Below are 15,000 nucleotides of genomic sequence, written 5' to 3'. Positions count from 1 at the left end.
GGCCAGTGCGGCGCACCGGCACGCGGACAGATCTCTCTTTGCAACGGGAAGGAGCAGGGAGGCGTCACCGGCCCCCACCACCTGCTCCGGGAACCACAGGCTCCCTTTTCCTTTTTTCCCCCTTGATCGTGCCCCAACGAGGGTGACGCACCCGACAGGGCCGTCTTCTCAGCGTTCGAAACTCCCGGCGACCGCCGCCGGACGCCGGGTCCGAAACCCGTAGGGAACCGCTCATCCCTGCCGGGGATCGGTTTTGCAGATGGAAGGAAAAAAAAAAAAAAAGCCGACCCGCAGAGCACAGAGCCCCGACACGGGTAGCACACGGGGAGCAGGGGGAAAGCCACTGAGGGAAGGCAACCCCAAAGCCGCCCGAGTTCAGCTGCCCGTCAAAAGGTGGGACGACCGGGCTGCTGTTTCCCCCCAGCCCGGCTTTTGCACGGGCTCCGGCTTAGGGCCAGGAAAGGAGAGGGGGGAAAGAATAAAATCATCTCGGTGAGCTCCAGCTTAAGGCCGAAGGAAAAAGTAAACGACAAGAGCAGAGAGAGGCTTCACCGACAGCCTCCTTCACCCTGTAAAAATCCACCAGTCCCCGGGCTCAGTAAAAGTCATAGGGCTCTCCGGCACCGCAAACCTGGGGGGAAAACCAAAAGCGGTGCAGCTGGGACCCCACCACCAGCTGGCACACTCAAAACACAGCACTCCATAAAGGAGGGCAGTGCCATCAACGAGCCCACGGGGACGCAAGGGGAAGCCGCGGCAGGCTCGGCAACCCCGGGACATCTGCCTTGGGCCTTCCTGGGCATCGAAGCCAGGGGCCGCAAAAACACCCACTACAGCGGGCTCCAGCTTAGGGCCGGGGACACGACTAGAAAAGGAAGACGGGGCGCCGCCGCCCCGCCGTCTACCAGCTTTCTCCCGGGCTGCTCGGCTCCCGGCGGACGCCCCCAGAGCCGAGCAGGGCTCCGGCTTCGGACCGGAGCGAGAATAGGAAAGAGACGGGGCGCCGCCGCCCCGCCGTCTACCAGCTTTCTCCCGGGCTGCTCGGCTCCCGGCGGACACCCCCAGAGCCGAGCAGGGCTCCAGCTTAGGGCCGGAGCGCGACTATAGGAGGAAGGCAGGGCGCCGCCGCCCCGCCGCTTACCGGCTTTGTCCCGGGCTGCTCGGCTCCCGGCGGACGCCCCCAGAGCCGAGCAGGGCTCCAGCTTAGGGCCGGAGCGCGACTATAGGAAAGAGACGGGGCGCCGCCGCCCCGCCGTCTACCAGCTTTCTCCCGGGCTGCTCGGCTCCCGGCGGACACCCCCAGAGCCGAGCAGGGCTCCAGCTTAGGGCCGGAGCGCGACTATAGGAGGAAGGCGGGGCGCCGCCGCCCCGCCGCTTACCGGCTTGTCCCGGGCTGCTCGGCTCCCGGCGGACGCCCCCAGAGCCGAGCAGGGCTCCAGCTTAGGGCCGGAGCGCGACTATAGGAGGAAGGCGGGGCGCCGCCGCCCCGCCGCTTACCGGCTTGTCCCGGGCTGCTCGGCTCCCGGCGGACGCCCCCAGAGCCGAGCAGGGCTCCAGCTTAGGGCCGGAGCGCGACTATAGGAGGAAGGCGGGGCGCCGCCGCCCCGCCGCTTACCGGCTTGTCCCGGGCTGCTCGGCTCCCGGCGGACGCCCCCGAGCCGAGCAGGGCTCCATTGGTCACCAGAGAAAGCAGGGTGCTGCCGCCCCGCTGCAGAATCAAGGTGGCCCCCGTGGCCGTTTCAAGCCCAAATGCACTGGATTGTCTCTGGAAGGTAAACCTGCTACCTCGAGAAGGGAGTGGGGGGGGCGCCGCCGCCCCGCCCGCAGCACCCGACTGGCCCCGCGGCCATCCTTCCGGGATCGCTTGGCTTCGGTCAAGCTACTACTCACGGCTGGAGCGTAGGTAGGATCGCGGGGCGCCGCCGCCACCGCCTTTGCCTGGGGGACACCCAGTAGGAAGCCACGGCAGGCTTGGTACAACTTAGCTATGGGACCCGAGAACCGGGTTGCTCTCGCCCTTTTGGGTGCTCGTTTGGACCGGCTTTTTTTCCGGGGAGTGCCCTTGTCTCGCTGGAAACCGTGCCGAGGCGCCGCCGCCTCCCCTTCCGCCCTTTAAGCCGGTCCGCCGGGCCGCCCCTCCCCGGCTGGCATCGGTTTCCCTTCGCCTGGCATGGTGAGCTCCGCAGCACCACCTACTCCCCTATATACGGACAGACGAGGCCACTCCCGCCGGGAGATCCAAGAGCGCACCCTGTGGTCACCGGAGAGGCGCGCCGAGCGCGCCGACTTTTACGATGACGTAACTGGAGGCAGAGGAAAACAGCGACCCCTTTGGCGACTACCGGAACCGCGCGGACAACTGGTCTACCCCGCTGCCAGAGACCAAGTCCCGCCGAGCGCGGTAGACCTGGCCGCCGCCGTGGGCGCCAGGACCGGGTAGACCTGGCAAACCGGCCCGGAGCCAGGAAGACCTGCCCGCCGCCTTGGCGCCATAGCCGGGCCGCCCTAGCGGACCGGCCCGGAGCCGGAACCGGGTAGACCTGGCCGCCGGCTTCCGAACCGGGTAGACCTGGCGGACCGGATCGGAGCCAGGAAGACCTGCCCGCCGCCTTGGTGCCATAGCCGGGCCGCCCTAGCGGACCGGCCCGGAGCCGGAACCGGGTAGACCTGGCCGCCGGCTTCCGAACCGGGGAGACCCGGCGGACCGGCCCGGACCTGGAAGCGGGAAAAGCCGGGCGAAACGGCCCGGAGCCGGGCAGACCCCGCGGTCCGGCTCGGAGCCGAAACCGGGAGAACCTGGCGGACCGGCCCGGAGCCCGCTAGACCGTGCGGACCGGGCCGGAGCCGGGAGCGGGGAAAACGGGGGGACCGGCGCGGAGCCGGGCGGACCCCGCGGTCCGGCCCGGAGCCGGGACCGGGTTGACCTGGCGGCCGGCTGCCGTGCCGGGTAGACCTGGCGGCCCGGCCCGGAGCCGAAGGCGGGAAAAGCCGGGGGTCCGGGCAGACCCCGCGGTCCGGCTCGGAGCCGAAACGGGGAGAACCTGGCGGACCGGCCCGGAGCCCGGTAGAGCTGGGGGACCGGCCCGGAGCCGCGTAGAGCTGGGCGACCGGCTCGGAGCCCGCTAGACCGTGCGGACCGGGCCGGAGCCGGGAGCGGGGAAAACGGGGGGACCGGCGCGGAGCCGGGCGGACCCCGCGGTCCGGCCCGGAGCCGGCTAAACGCGGGTAAACCGCCCGGCGCCGGGACCGGGTAGACCTGGCGGCCGGCTGCCGTGCCGGGTAGACCTGGCGGCCCGGCCCGGAGCCGGAAGCGGAAATGCCCGAGGGACCGGCTCGGAGCCGGGCAGACCCCGCGGTCCGGCTCGGAGCCGAAACGGGGAGAACCTGGCGGACCGGCCGGGAGCCCGGTAGAGCTGGGGGACCGGCCCGGAGCCGCGTAGAGCTGGGCGACCGGCTCGGAGCCCGCTAGACCGTGCGGACCGGGCCGGAGCCGGGAGCGGGGAAAACGGGGGGACCGGAGCGGAGCCGGGCGGACCCCGCGGTCCGGCCCGGAGCCGGGACCGGAAACGGCTGGCGGACCGGCCCGGAGCCGGGAGAACATGGCGGACCGGCCCGGAGCCGGAAAGAGCCTGCGAGACCGGCCCGGCCCGGAGCCGGGAGCGGGGAAAAACGGGGGGACCGGCGCGGAGCCGGGCGGACCCCGCGGTCCGGCGCGGAGCCGGGACCGGAAACAGCTGGCGGACCGGCCCGGAGCCGGGACCGGGTAGACCTGGCGGCCGGCTGCCGTGCCGGGTAGACCTGGCGGCCCGGCCCGGAGCCGGGACCGGAAACGGCTGGCGGACCGGCCCGGAGCCGGGCAGACCCCGCGGTCCGGCTCGGAGCCGAAACGGGGAGAACCTGGCGGACCGGCCCGGAGCCCGGTAGAGCTGGGGGACCGGCCCGGAGCCGCGTAGAGCTGGGCGACCGGCTCGGAGCCCGCTAGACCGTGCGGACCGGGCCGGAGCCGGGAGCGGGGAAAACGGGGGGACCGGAGCGGAGCCGGGCGGACCCCGCGGTCCGGCCCGGAGCCGGGACCGGAAACGGCTGGCGGACCGGCCCGGAGCCGGGAGAACATGGCGGACCGGCCCGGAGCCGGAAAGAGCCTGCGAGACCGGCCCGGCCCGGAGCCGGGAGCGGGGAAAAACGGGGGGACCGGCGCGGAGCCGGGCGGACCCCGCGGTCCGGCGCGGAGCCGGGACCGGAAACAGCTGGCGGACCGGCCCGGAGCCGGGACCGGGTAGACCTGGCGGCCGGCTGCCGTGCCGGGCAGACCTGGCGGCCCGGCCCGGAGCCGGGACCGGAAACGGCTGGCGGACCGGCCCGGAGCCGGGCAGACCCCGCGGTCCGGCTCGGAGCCGGAACGGGGAGAACCTGGCGGACCGGCCCGGAGCCCGGTAGAGCTGGGGGACCGGCCCGGAGCCGCGTAGAGCTGGGCGACCGGCTCGGAGCCCGCTAGACCGTGCGGACCGGGCCGGAGCCGGGAGCGGGGGAAAAGGGGGGGGGCCGGCGCGGAGCCGGCACCGGAAACAGCTGGCGGACCGGCCCGGAGCCGGCTAAACGCGGGTTAAACCGCCCGGCGCCGGGACCGGGTAGACCTGGCGGCCGGCTGCCGTGCCGGGTAGACCTGGCGGCCCGGCCCGGAGCCGGGACCGGAAACGGCTGGCGGACCGGCCCGGAGCCGGGCGGACCCCGCGGTCCGGCTCGGAGCCGAAACCGGGAGAACCTGGCGGACCGGCCCGGAGCCCGGTAGAGCTGGGGGACCGGCTCGGAGCCCGCTAGACCGTGCGGACCGGGCCGGAGCCGGGAGCGGGGAAAAACGGGGGGACCGGCGCGGAGCCGGGCGGACCCCGCGGTCCGGCCCGGCGCCGGGACCGGAAACGGCTGGCGGACCGGCCCGGAGCCGGGACCGGGTAGACCCGGCGGCCGGCTGCCGTGCCGGGTAGACCTGGCGGCCCGGCCCGGAGCCGAAGGCGGGAAAAGCCGGGGGTCCGGGCAGACCCCGCGGTCCGGCTCGGAGCCGGAACGGGGAGAAGCTGGCGGACCGGCCCGGAGCCCGGTAGAGCTGGGGGACCGGCCCGGAGCCGCGTAGAGCTGGGCGACCGGCTCGGAGCCCGCTAGACCGTGCGGACCGGGCCGGAGCCGGGAGCGGGGGAAAAGGGGGGGGTCCGGCGCGGAGCCGGCACCGGAAACAGCTGGCGGACCGGCCCGGAGCCGGCTAAACGCGGGTTAAACCGCCCGGCGCCGGGACCGGGTAGACCTGGCGGCCGGCTGCCGTGCCGGGTAGACCTGGCGGCCCGGCCCGGAGCCGGGACCGGAAACGGCTGGCGGACCGGCCCGGAGCCGGGCAGACCCCGCGGTCCGGCTCGGAGCCGGAACGGGGAGAAGCTGGCGGACCGGCCCGGAGCCCGGTAGAGCTGGGGGACCGGCCCGGAGCCGCGTAGAGCTGGGCGACCGGCTCGGAGCCCGCTAGACCGTGCGGACCGGGCCGGAGCCGGGAGCGGGGGAAAAGGGGGGGGTCCGGCGCGGAGCCGGCACCGGAAACAGCTGGCGGACCGGCCCGGTGCCGGCTAAACGCGGGTTAAACCGCCCGGCGCCGGGACCGGGTAGACCTGGCGGCCGGCTGCCGTGCCGGGTAGACCTGGCGGCCCGGCCCGGAGCCGGGACCGGAAACGGCTGGCGGACCGGCCCGGAGCCGGGCGGACCCCGCGGTCCGGCTCGGAGCCGAAACCGGGAGAACCTGGCGGACCGGCCCGGAGCCCGGTAGAGCTGGGGGACCGGCTCGGAGCCCGCTAGACCGTGCGGACCGGGCCGGAGCCGGGAGCGGGGAAAAACGGGGGGACCGGCGCGGAGCCGGGCGGACCCCGCGGTCCGGCCCGGCGCCGGGACCGGAAACGGCTGGCGGACCGGCCCGGAGCCGGGACCGGGTAGACCCGGCGGCCGGCTGCCGTGCCGGGTAGACCTGGCGGCCCGGCCCGGAGCCGAAGGCGGGAAAAGCCGGGGGTCCGGGCAGACCCCGCGGTCCGGCTCGGAGCCGGAACGGGGAGAAGCTGGCGGACCGGCCCGGAGCCCGGTAGAGCTGGGGGACCGGCCCGGAGCCGCGTAGAGCTGGGCGACCGGCTCGGAGCCCGCTAGACCGTGCGGACCGGGCCGGAGCCGGGAGCGGGGGAAAAGGGGGGGGTCCGGCGCGGAGCCGGCACCGGAAACAGCTGGCGGACCGGCCCGGAGCCGGCTAAACGCGGGTTAAACCGCCCGGCGCCGGGACCGGGTAGACCTGGCGGCCGGCTGCCGTGCCGGGTAGACCTGGCGGCCCGGCCCGGAGCCGGGACCGGAAACGGCTGGCGGACCGGCCCGGAGCCGGGCAGACCCCGCGGTCCGGCTCGGAGCCGGAACGGGGAGAAGCTGGCGGACCGGCCCGGAGCCCGGTAGAGCTGGGGGACCGGCCCGGAGCCGCGTAGAGCTGGGCGACCGGCTCGGAGCCCGCTAGACCGTGCGGACCGGGCCGGAGCCGGGAGCGGGGGAAAAGGGGGGGGTCCGGCGCGGAGCCGGCACCGGAAACAGCTGGCGGACCGGCCCGGAGCCGGCTAAACGCGGGTTAAACCGCCCGGCGCCGGGACCGGGTAGACCAGGCGGCCGGCTGCCGTGCCGGGTAGACCTGGCGGCCCGGCCCGGCGCCGGGACCGGAAACGGCTGGCGGACCGGCCCGGAGCCGGGACCGGGTAGACCCGGCGGCCGGCTGCCGTGCCGGGTAGACCTGGCGGCCCGGCCCGGAGCCGAAGGCGGGAAAAGCCGGGGGTCCGGGCAGACCCCGCGGTCCGGCTCGGAGCCGGAACGGGGAGAAGCTGGCGGACCGGCCCGGAGCCCGGTAGAGCTGGGGGACCGGCCCGGAGCCCGGTAGAGCTGGGGGACCGGCCCGGAGCCGCGTAGAGCTGGGCGACCGGCTCGGAGCCCGCTAGACCGTGCGGACCGGGCCGGAGCCGGGAGCCGGGGAAAAGGGGGGGGTCCGGCGCGGAGCCGGCACCGGAAACAGCTGGCGGACCGGCCCGGAGCCGGCTAAACGCGGGTTAAACCGCCCGGCGCCGGGACCGGGTAGACCTGGCGGCCGGCTGCCGTGCCGGGTAGACCTGGCGGCCCGGCCCGGAGCCGGGACCGGAAACGGCTGGCGGACCGGCCCGGAGCCGGGCGGACCCCGCGGTCCGGCTCGGAGCCGAAACCGGGAGAACCTGGCGGACCGGCCCGGAGCCCGGTAGAGCTGGGGGACCGGCTCGGAGCCCGCTAGACCGTGCGGACCGGGCCGGAGCCGGGAGCGGGGAAAAACGGGGGGACCGGCGCGGAGCCGGGCGGACCCCGCGGTCCGGCCCGGCGCCGGGACCGGAAACGGCTGGCGGACCGGCCCGGAGCCGGGACCGGGTAGACCCGGCGGCCGGCTGCCGTGCCGGGTAGACCTGGCGGCCCGGCCCGGAGCCGAAGGCGGGAAAAGCCGGGGGTCCGGGCAGACCCCGCGGTCCGGCTCGGAGCCGGAACGGGGAGAAGCTGGCGGACCGGCCCGGAGCCCGGTAGAGCTGGGGGACCGGCCCGGAGCCGCGTAGAGCTGGGCGACCGGCTCGGAGCCCGCTAGACCGTGCGGACCGGGCCGGAGCCGGGAGCGGGGGAAAAGGGGGGGGTCCGGCGCGGAGCCGGCACCGGAAACAGCTGGCGGACCGGCCCGGAGCCGGCTAAACGCGGGTTAAACCGCCCGGCGCCGGGACCGGGTAGACCTGGCGGCCGGCTGCCGTGCCGGGTAGACCTGGCGGCCCGGCCCGGAGCCGGGACCGGAAACGGCTGGCGGACCGGCCCGGAGCCGGGCAGACCCCGCGGTCCGGCTCGGAGCCGGAACGGGGAGAAGCTGGCGGACCGGCCCGGAGCCCGGTAGAGCTGGGGGACCGGCCCGGAGCCGCGTAGAGCTGGGCGACCGGCTCGGAGCCCGCTAGACCGTGCGGACCGGGCCGGAGCCGGGAGCGGGGGAAAAGGGGGGGGTCCGGCGCGGAGCCGGCACCGGAAACAGCTGGCGGACCGGCCCGGTGCCGGCTAAACGCGGGTTAAACCGCCCGGCGCCGGGACCGGGTAGACCTGGCGGCCGGCTGCCGTGCCGGGTAGACCTGGCGGCCCGGCCCGGAGCCGGGACCGGAAACGGCTGGCGGACCGGCCCGGAGCCGGGCGGACCCCGCGGTCCGGCTCGGAGCCGAAACCGGGAGAACCTGGCGGACCGGCCCGGAGCCCGGTAGAGCTGGGGGACCGGCTCGGAGCCCGCTAGACCGTGCGGACCGGGCCGGAGCCGGGAGCGGGGAAAAACGGGGGGACCGGCGCGGAGCCGGGCGGACCCCGCGGTCCGGCCCGGCGCCGGGACCGGAAACGGCTGGCGGACCGGCCCGGAGCCGGGACCGGGTAGACCCGGCGGCCGGCTGCCGTGCCGGGTAGACCTGGCGGCCCGGCCCGGAGCCGAAGGCGGGAAAAGCCGGGGGTCCGGGCAGACCCCGCGGTCCGGCTCGGAGCCGGAACGGGGAGAAGCTGGCGGACCGGCCCGGAGCCCGGTAGAGCTGGGGGACCGGCCCGGAGCCGCGTAGAGCTGGGCGACCGGCTCGGAGCCCGCTAGACCGTGCGGACCGGGCCGGAGCCGGGAGCGGGGGAAAAGGGGGGGGTCCGGCGCGGAGCCGGCACCGGAAACAGCTGGCGGACCGGCCCGGAGCCGGCTAAACGCGGGTTAAACCGCCCGGCGCCGGGACCGGGTAGACCTGGCGGCCGGCTGCCGTGCCGGGTAGACCTGGCGGCCCGGCCCGGAGCCGGGACCGGAAACGGCTGGCGGACCGGCCCGGAGCCGGGCAGACCCCGCGGTCCGGCTCGGAGCCGGAACGGGGAGAAGCTGGCGGACCGGCCCGGAGCCCGGTAGAGCTGGGGGACCGGCCCGGAGCCGCGTAGAGCTGGGCGACCGGCTCGGAGCCCGCTAGACCGTGCGGACCGGGCCGGAGCCGGGAGCGGGGGAAAAGGGGGGGGTCCGGCGCGGAGCCGGCACCGGAAACAGCTGGCGGACCGGCCCGGAGCCGGCTAAACGCGGGTTAAACCGCCCGGCGCCGGGACCGGGTAGACCAGGCGGCCGGCTGCCGTGCCGGGTAGACCTGGCGGCCCGGCCCGGCGCCGGGACCGGAAACGGCTGGCGGACCGGCCCGGAGCCGGGACCGGGTAGACCCGGCGGCCGGCTGCCGTGCCGGGTAGACCTGGCGGCCCGGCCCGGAGCCGAAGGCGGGAAAAGCCGGGGGTCCGGGCAGACCCCGCGGTCCGGCTCGGAGCCGGAACGGGGAGAAGCTGGCGGACCGGCCCGGAGCCCGGTAGAGCTGGGGGACCGGCCCGGAGCCCGGTAGAGCTGGGGGACCGGCCCGGAGCCGCGTAGAGCTGGGCGACCGGCTCGGAGCCCGCTAGACCGTGCGGACCGGGCCGGAGCCGGGAGCCGGGGAAAAGGGGGGGGTCCGGCGCGGAGCCGGCACCGGAAACAGCTGGCGGACCGGCCCGGAGCCGGCTAAACGCGGGTTAAACCGCCCGGCGCCGGGACCGGGTAGACCTGGCGGCCGGCTGCCGTGCCGGGTAGACCTGGCGGCCCGGCCCGGAGCCGGGACCGGAAACGGCTGGCGGACCGGCCCGGAGCCGGGCGGACCCCGCGGTCCGGCTCGGAGCCGAAACCGGGAGAACCTGGCGGACCGGCCCGGAGCCCGGTAGAGCTGGGGGACCGGCTCGGAGCCCGCTAGACCGTGCGGACCGGGCCGGAGCCGGGAGCGGGGAAAAACGGGGGGACCGGCGCGGAGCCGGGCGGACCCCGCGGTCCGGCCCGGCGCCGGGACCGGAAACGGCTGGCGGACCGGCCCGGAGCCGGGACCGGGTAGACCCGGCGGCCGGCTGCCGTGCCGGGTAGACCTGGCGGCCCGGCCCGGAGCCGAAGGCGGGAAAAGCCGGGGGTCCGGGCAGACCCCGCGGTCCGGCTCGGAGCCGGAACGGGGAGAAGCTGGCGGACCGGCCCGGAGCCCGGTAGAGCTGGGGGACCGGCCCGGAGCCGCGTAGAGCTGGGCGACCGGCTCGGAGCCCGCTAGACCGTGCGGACCGGGCCGGAGCCGGGAGCGGGGGAAAAGGGGGGGGTCCGGCGCGGAGCCGGCACCGGAAACAGCTGGCGGACCGGCCCGGAGCCGGCTAAACGCGGGTTAAACCGCCCGGCGCCGGGACCGGGTAGACCTGGCGGCCGGCTGCCGTGCCGGGTAGACCTGGCGGCCCGGCCCGGAGCCGGGACCGGAAACGGCTGGCGGACCGGCCCGGAGCCGGGCAGACCCCGCGGTCCGGCTCGGAGCCGGAACGGGGAGAACCTGGCGGACCGGCCCGGAGCCCGGTAGAGCTGGGGGACCGGCCCGGAGCCGCGTAGAGCTGGGCGACCGGCTCGGAGCCCGCTAGACCGTGCGGACCGGGCCGGAGCCGGGAGCGGGGAAAACGGGGGGACCGGCGCGGAGCCGGGCGGACCCCGCGGTCCGGCGCGGCGCCGGGACCGGAAACGGCTGGCGGACCGGCCCGGAGCCGGGACCGGGTAGACCTGGCGGCCGGCTGCCGTGCCGGGTAGACCTGGCGGCCCGGCCCGGAGCCGGAAGCGGAAATGCCCGAGGGACCGGCGCGGAGCCGGGCAGACCCCGCGGTCCGGCTCGGAGCCGAAACCGGGGACAGCTGGCGGCCCGGCCCGGAGCCGGGAGGAGCCTGCGGACCGGCCCGCTCCGGAGCCGAGATCGGGGAAACCCGGGGGACCGGCGCGGAGCCGGGCGGACCCCGCGGTCCGGCCCGGCGCCGGGACCGGAAACGGCTGGCGGACCGGCCCGGAGCCGGGACCGGGTAGACCTGGCGGCCGGCTGCCGTGCCGGGTAGACCTGGCGGCCCGGCCCGGAGGCAGAGGCGGGAAAAGCCGGGGGTCCGGCTCGGAGCCGGGCAGACCCCGCGGTCCGGCTCGGAGCCGTGTTAGAGCCGGCGGACCTGCCCGGAGCCGGGATCAGGCAGGCCTGGCCGCCGGCTTCTGAACCGGGTAGACCTGGCGGCCCGGCCCGGAGCCGGGAGCGGGAACACCTGCCGGACCGACCCGGAGCCGGGTAGAGACGGGGTACCGTCCCGGAACCGGGAAGTTCCGGCGGACCGGCCCGGAGCCGGGTAGAGCCGGGGGACCGGGCCGGAGCCGGGCGGCAGACCCCGCGGACCGGCCCGGAGCCGAGTAGAGTCGCCCGTAGAGCCGCCCGGGCCCGGGTAGGCCCGTCCGCCGGTTCCGGAGCCGGCCGGATCCGTCGCTAGGAGCGGACGGACGAGCAGGAGGGCAGGACGGCAGGAGGCATCGTCGTGAAAAAAGGAGACTCGGGCGGGAGGTCGGTCACGCCGCCGCCGCATCCTCCTTTCCCCCTCGCCCGCGACGCACGCGGACGTTCGAGGCGACGATTAATAAAACGCACGAGCGGTTAACTCGTCGATCGACTCTGTCTTCCTTTCTCTCTCTTTTATTCCTTCGCGATTTAAAAGTGAAAAAATAAATAATAATAATAAATAAAAAAAAAAAAAAAAAAAAAAAAAAAAAAAAAAACCGGGGCCGGGGCTGGGGCCAGAGCTGGGCAAAGGGCCGAGACCGAGGCCTAGGCCGAGACCAGGACCGGGACCGACACCGAGGCATAGGCCGAGGCCTGAGCCGGGACGGGGACCGGGACCGGGACCGGGACCGGGACCAGGACCGAGACTGAGACCGAGGGCTAGGCCGAGACCTGGGCCGGGACCGAGAGCGAGAGCGAGAGCGAGAGCGAGAGCGAGGCCTAGGCCGAGGCCTGGGCCGGGACTGGGACCGAGAGCGAGAGCGAGGCCTAGGCGGAGGCCAGGGCCGGGACCGGGATCGGGACCGGGACTGAGAGCGAGGCCTAGGCCGAGGCCTGGGCCGGGACTGGGACCGAGAGCGAGAGCGAGGCCTAGGCGGAGGCCAGGGCCGGGACCGGGACCGGGACTGAGAGCGAGACCGAGGCCTAGGCCAAGGCCTGGGCCTGGACCGGGACTGAGAGCGAGACCGAGGCCTAGGCCAAGGCCTGGGCGGGGACCGGGACCAAGGGAGAGACCGAGAGCGAGACCGAGGCCTAGGCCGAGGCCTGGGCGGAGACCGGGACCAGGACTGAGAGAGAGGCCTAGGCCGAGGCCGAGGCCTGGGCCGGGGCCGGGGCCGGGGCCGGGGCCGGGGCCGGGGCCGGGACCGAGAGCGAGAGCGAGGCCTAGGCCGAGGCCTGAGCCGGGACCGAGAGCGAGAGCGAGAGCAAGAGCGAGAGCGAGGCCTAGGCCGAGGCCTGGGCGGGGACCGGGACCGGGACCGGGACCGGGACCGAGAGCGAGAGCGAGACCGAGGCCTAGGCCAAGGCCTGGGCCTGGACCGGGACCGAGAGCGAGAGCAAGGCCTAGGCGGAGGCCAGGGCCGGGACCGGGATCGGGACCGGGACCGGGACTGAGAGCGAGGCCTAGGCCAAGGCCTGGGCCTGGGCCGGGACCGGGACCAGGACCAGGACCGAGAGTGAGAGCGAGAGCGAGAGCGAGGCCTAGGCCGAGGCCTGAGCCGGGACCGAGAGTGAGAGCGAGAGCAAGAGCGAGAGCGAGGCCTAGGCCGAGGCCTGGGCGGGGACCGGGACCAGGACTGAGAGAGAGGCCTAGGCCGAGGCCTGGGCCTGGGCCGGGACCGGGACCGGGACCGAGAGTGAGAGCGAGGCCTATGCCGAGGCCTGGGCGGGGAGCGTGACCGAGAGCGAGAGCGAGGCCTAGGCCAAGGCCTGGGCCGGGACCGGGACCGGGACCGAGACCGAGACGGAGACCGAGACCGAGACCGAGACCGAGACTGAGACCGAGGGCTAGGCTGAGGCCCGAGGTCTAGGCCGAGACCTAGGCCGAAACCGAGACCGAGACCGAGAGCGAGGCCTAGGCCAAGGCCCGAGACCGAGACCTGAGGCCTAGGCCGAGGCCCGAGGCCTAGGCCGAGACCTAGGCCGAAACCGAGACCGAGAGCGAGGCCTAGGCCAAGGCCCGAGACGGAGACCGAGACCCGAGGCCTAAGGCCTAGGCTGAGACCGAGGCCTAGGCCGAGACCTAGGCTGAAACCGAAACCGAGACCGAGAGCGAGGCCTAGGCCAAGGCCCGAGACCGAGACCTAGGCCTAGGCCGAGACCTAGGCTGAAACCGAGACCGAGAGCGAGGCCTAGGCCAAGGCCCGAGACCGAGACCTGAGGCCTAGGCCGAGGCCCGAGGCCTAGGCCGAGACCTAGGCTGAAACCGAGACCGAGGGCGAGGCCTAGGCCGAGGCCCGAGACCGAGACCGAGACCGAGACCGAGACCGAGACCGAGACCGAGACCGAGACCGAGACCGAGACCGAGACCGAGACTGAGACCGAGGGCTAGGCTGAGGCCCGAGGCCTAGGCCGAGACCTAGGCCGAAACCGAGACCGAGAGCGAGGCCTAGGCCAAGGCCCGAGACCGAGACCTGAGGCCTAGGCCGAGACCTAGGCCGAAACCGAGACCGAGAGCGAGGCCTAGGCGGAGGCCCGAGACCGAGACCGAGACCTGAGGCCTAGGCCGAGACCGAGACCGAGACCTGAGGCCTAGGCCGAGACCAAGACCGAGGGCTAGGCTGAGGCCCGAGGCCTAGGCCAAGACCTAGGCCGAAACCGAGCCTGAGACCGAGGGCTAAGCTGAGGCCCGAGGCCTAGGCCGAGACTTAGTCCGAAACCGAGACCGAGACCGAGAGCGAGGCCTAGGCCAAGGCCCGAGACCGAGACCGAGACCGAGACCGAGACCGAGACCTGAGGCCTAGGCCGAGACCGAGACCGAGACCTGAGGCCTAGGCCGAGACCAAGACCGAGGGCTAGGCTGAGGCCCGAGACCGAGACCGAGACCTGAGGCCTAGGCCGAGACCGAGACCGAGACCGAGGGCTAGGCTGAGGCCCGAGGCCTAGGCTGAGACCTAGGCCGAAACTGAGACCAAGAGAGAGGCCTAGGCCAAGGCCCGAGACCGAGACCCGAGGCCTAGGCTGAGACCTAGGCCGAAACCGAGACCGAGAGCGAGGCCTAGGCGGAGGCCCGAGACCGAGACCGAGACCTGAGGCCTAGGCCGAGACCGAGACCGAGACCTGAGGCCTAGGCCGAGACCAAGACCGAGGGCTAGGCTGAGGCCCGAGGCCTAGGCCAAGACCTAGGCCGAAACCGAGCCTGAGACCGAGGGCTAAGCTGAGGCCCGAGGCCTAGGCCGAGACTTAGTCCGAAACCGAGACCGAGAGCGAGAGCGAGGCCTAGGCCAAGGCCCGAGACCGAGACCGAGACCGAGACCGAGACCGAGACCTGAGGCCTAGGCCGAGACCGAGACCGAGGGCTAGGCTGAGGCCCGAGGGCTAGGCTGAGGCCCGAGGCCTAGGCCGAGACCTAGGCCGAAACCGAGACCGAGACCGAGAGCGAGGCTGAGGCCCGAGGGCTAGGCTGAGGCCCGAGGCCTAGGCCGAGACCTAGGCCGAGACCGAGACCGAGAGCGAGGCCTAGGCCGAGGCCCGAGACCGAGACCTGAGGCCTAGGCCGAGGCCCGAGACCGAGACCTGAGGCCTAGGCTAAGACCCGAGGCCTAGGCCGAGACCGAGACCGAGGCCTAGGCTGAGACCCGAGGCCAGGGCCGAGACCGCGACCGCGACCGAGAAAAAAAAAAAAAAAAAAAGGAAATGAATGAATGAATGAATGAATGAGTGAATGAATAAATAAACAAATAATTGAAAACAGCACCGGAAATAAATAAATACACAATAAAATAAGTAAATAAATAAATAAATAAATAAATAAATAAATTATAAATAAGTAAATGCAATCCAGAATGAAGCAATTAATTATTTAAATAATTAAATCAATGCCTTGGAAATAAATAAA

The sequence above is a fragment of the Heliangelus exortis genome, unplaced genomic scaffold, assembly GCF_036169615.1.
Source record: "Heliangelus exortis unplaced genomic scaffold, bHelExo1.hap1 Scaffold_276, whole genome shotgun sequence".
NCBI classification, from domain to species: Eukaryota; Metazoa; Chordata; class Aves; order Apodiformes; family Trochilidae; genus Heliangelus; species Heliangelus exortis.
Note: the sequence above shows the minus strand (reverse complement) of the source record.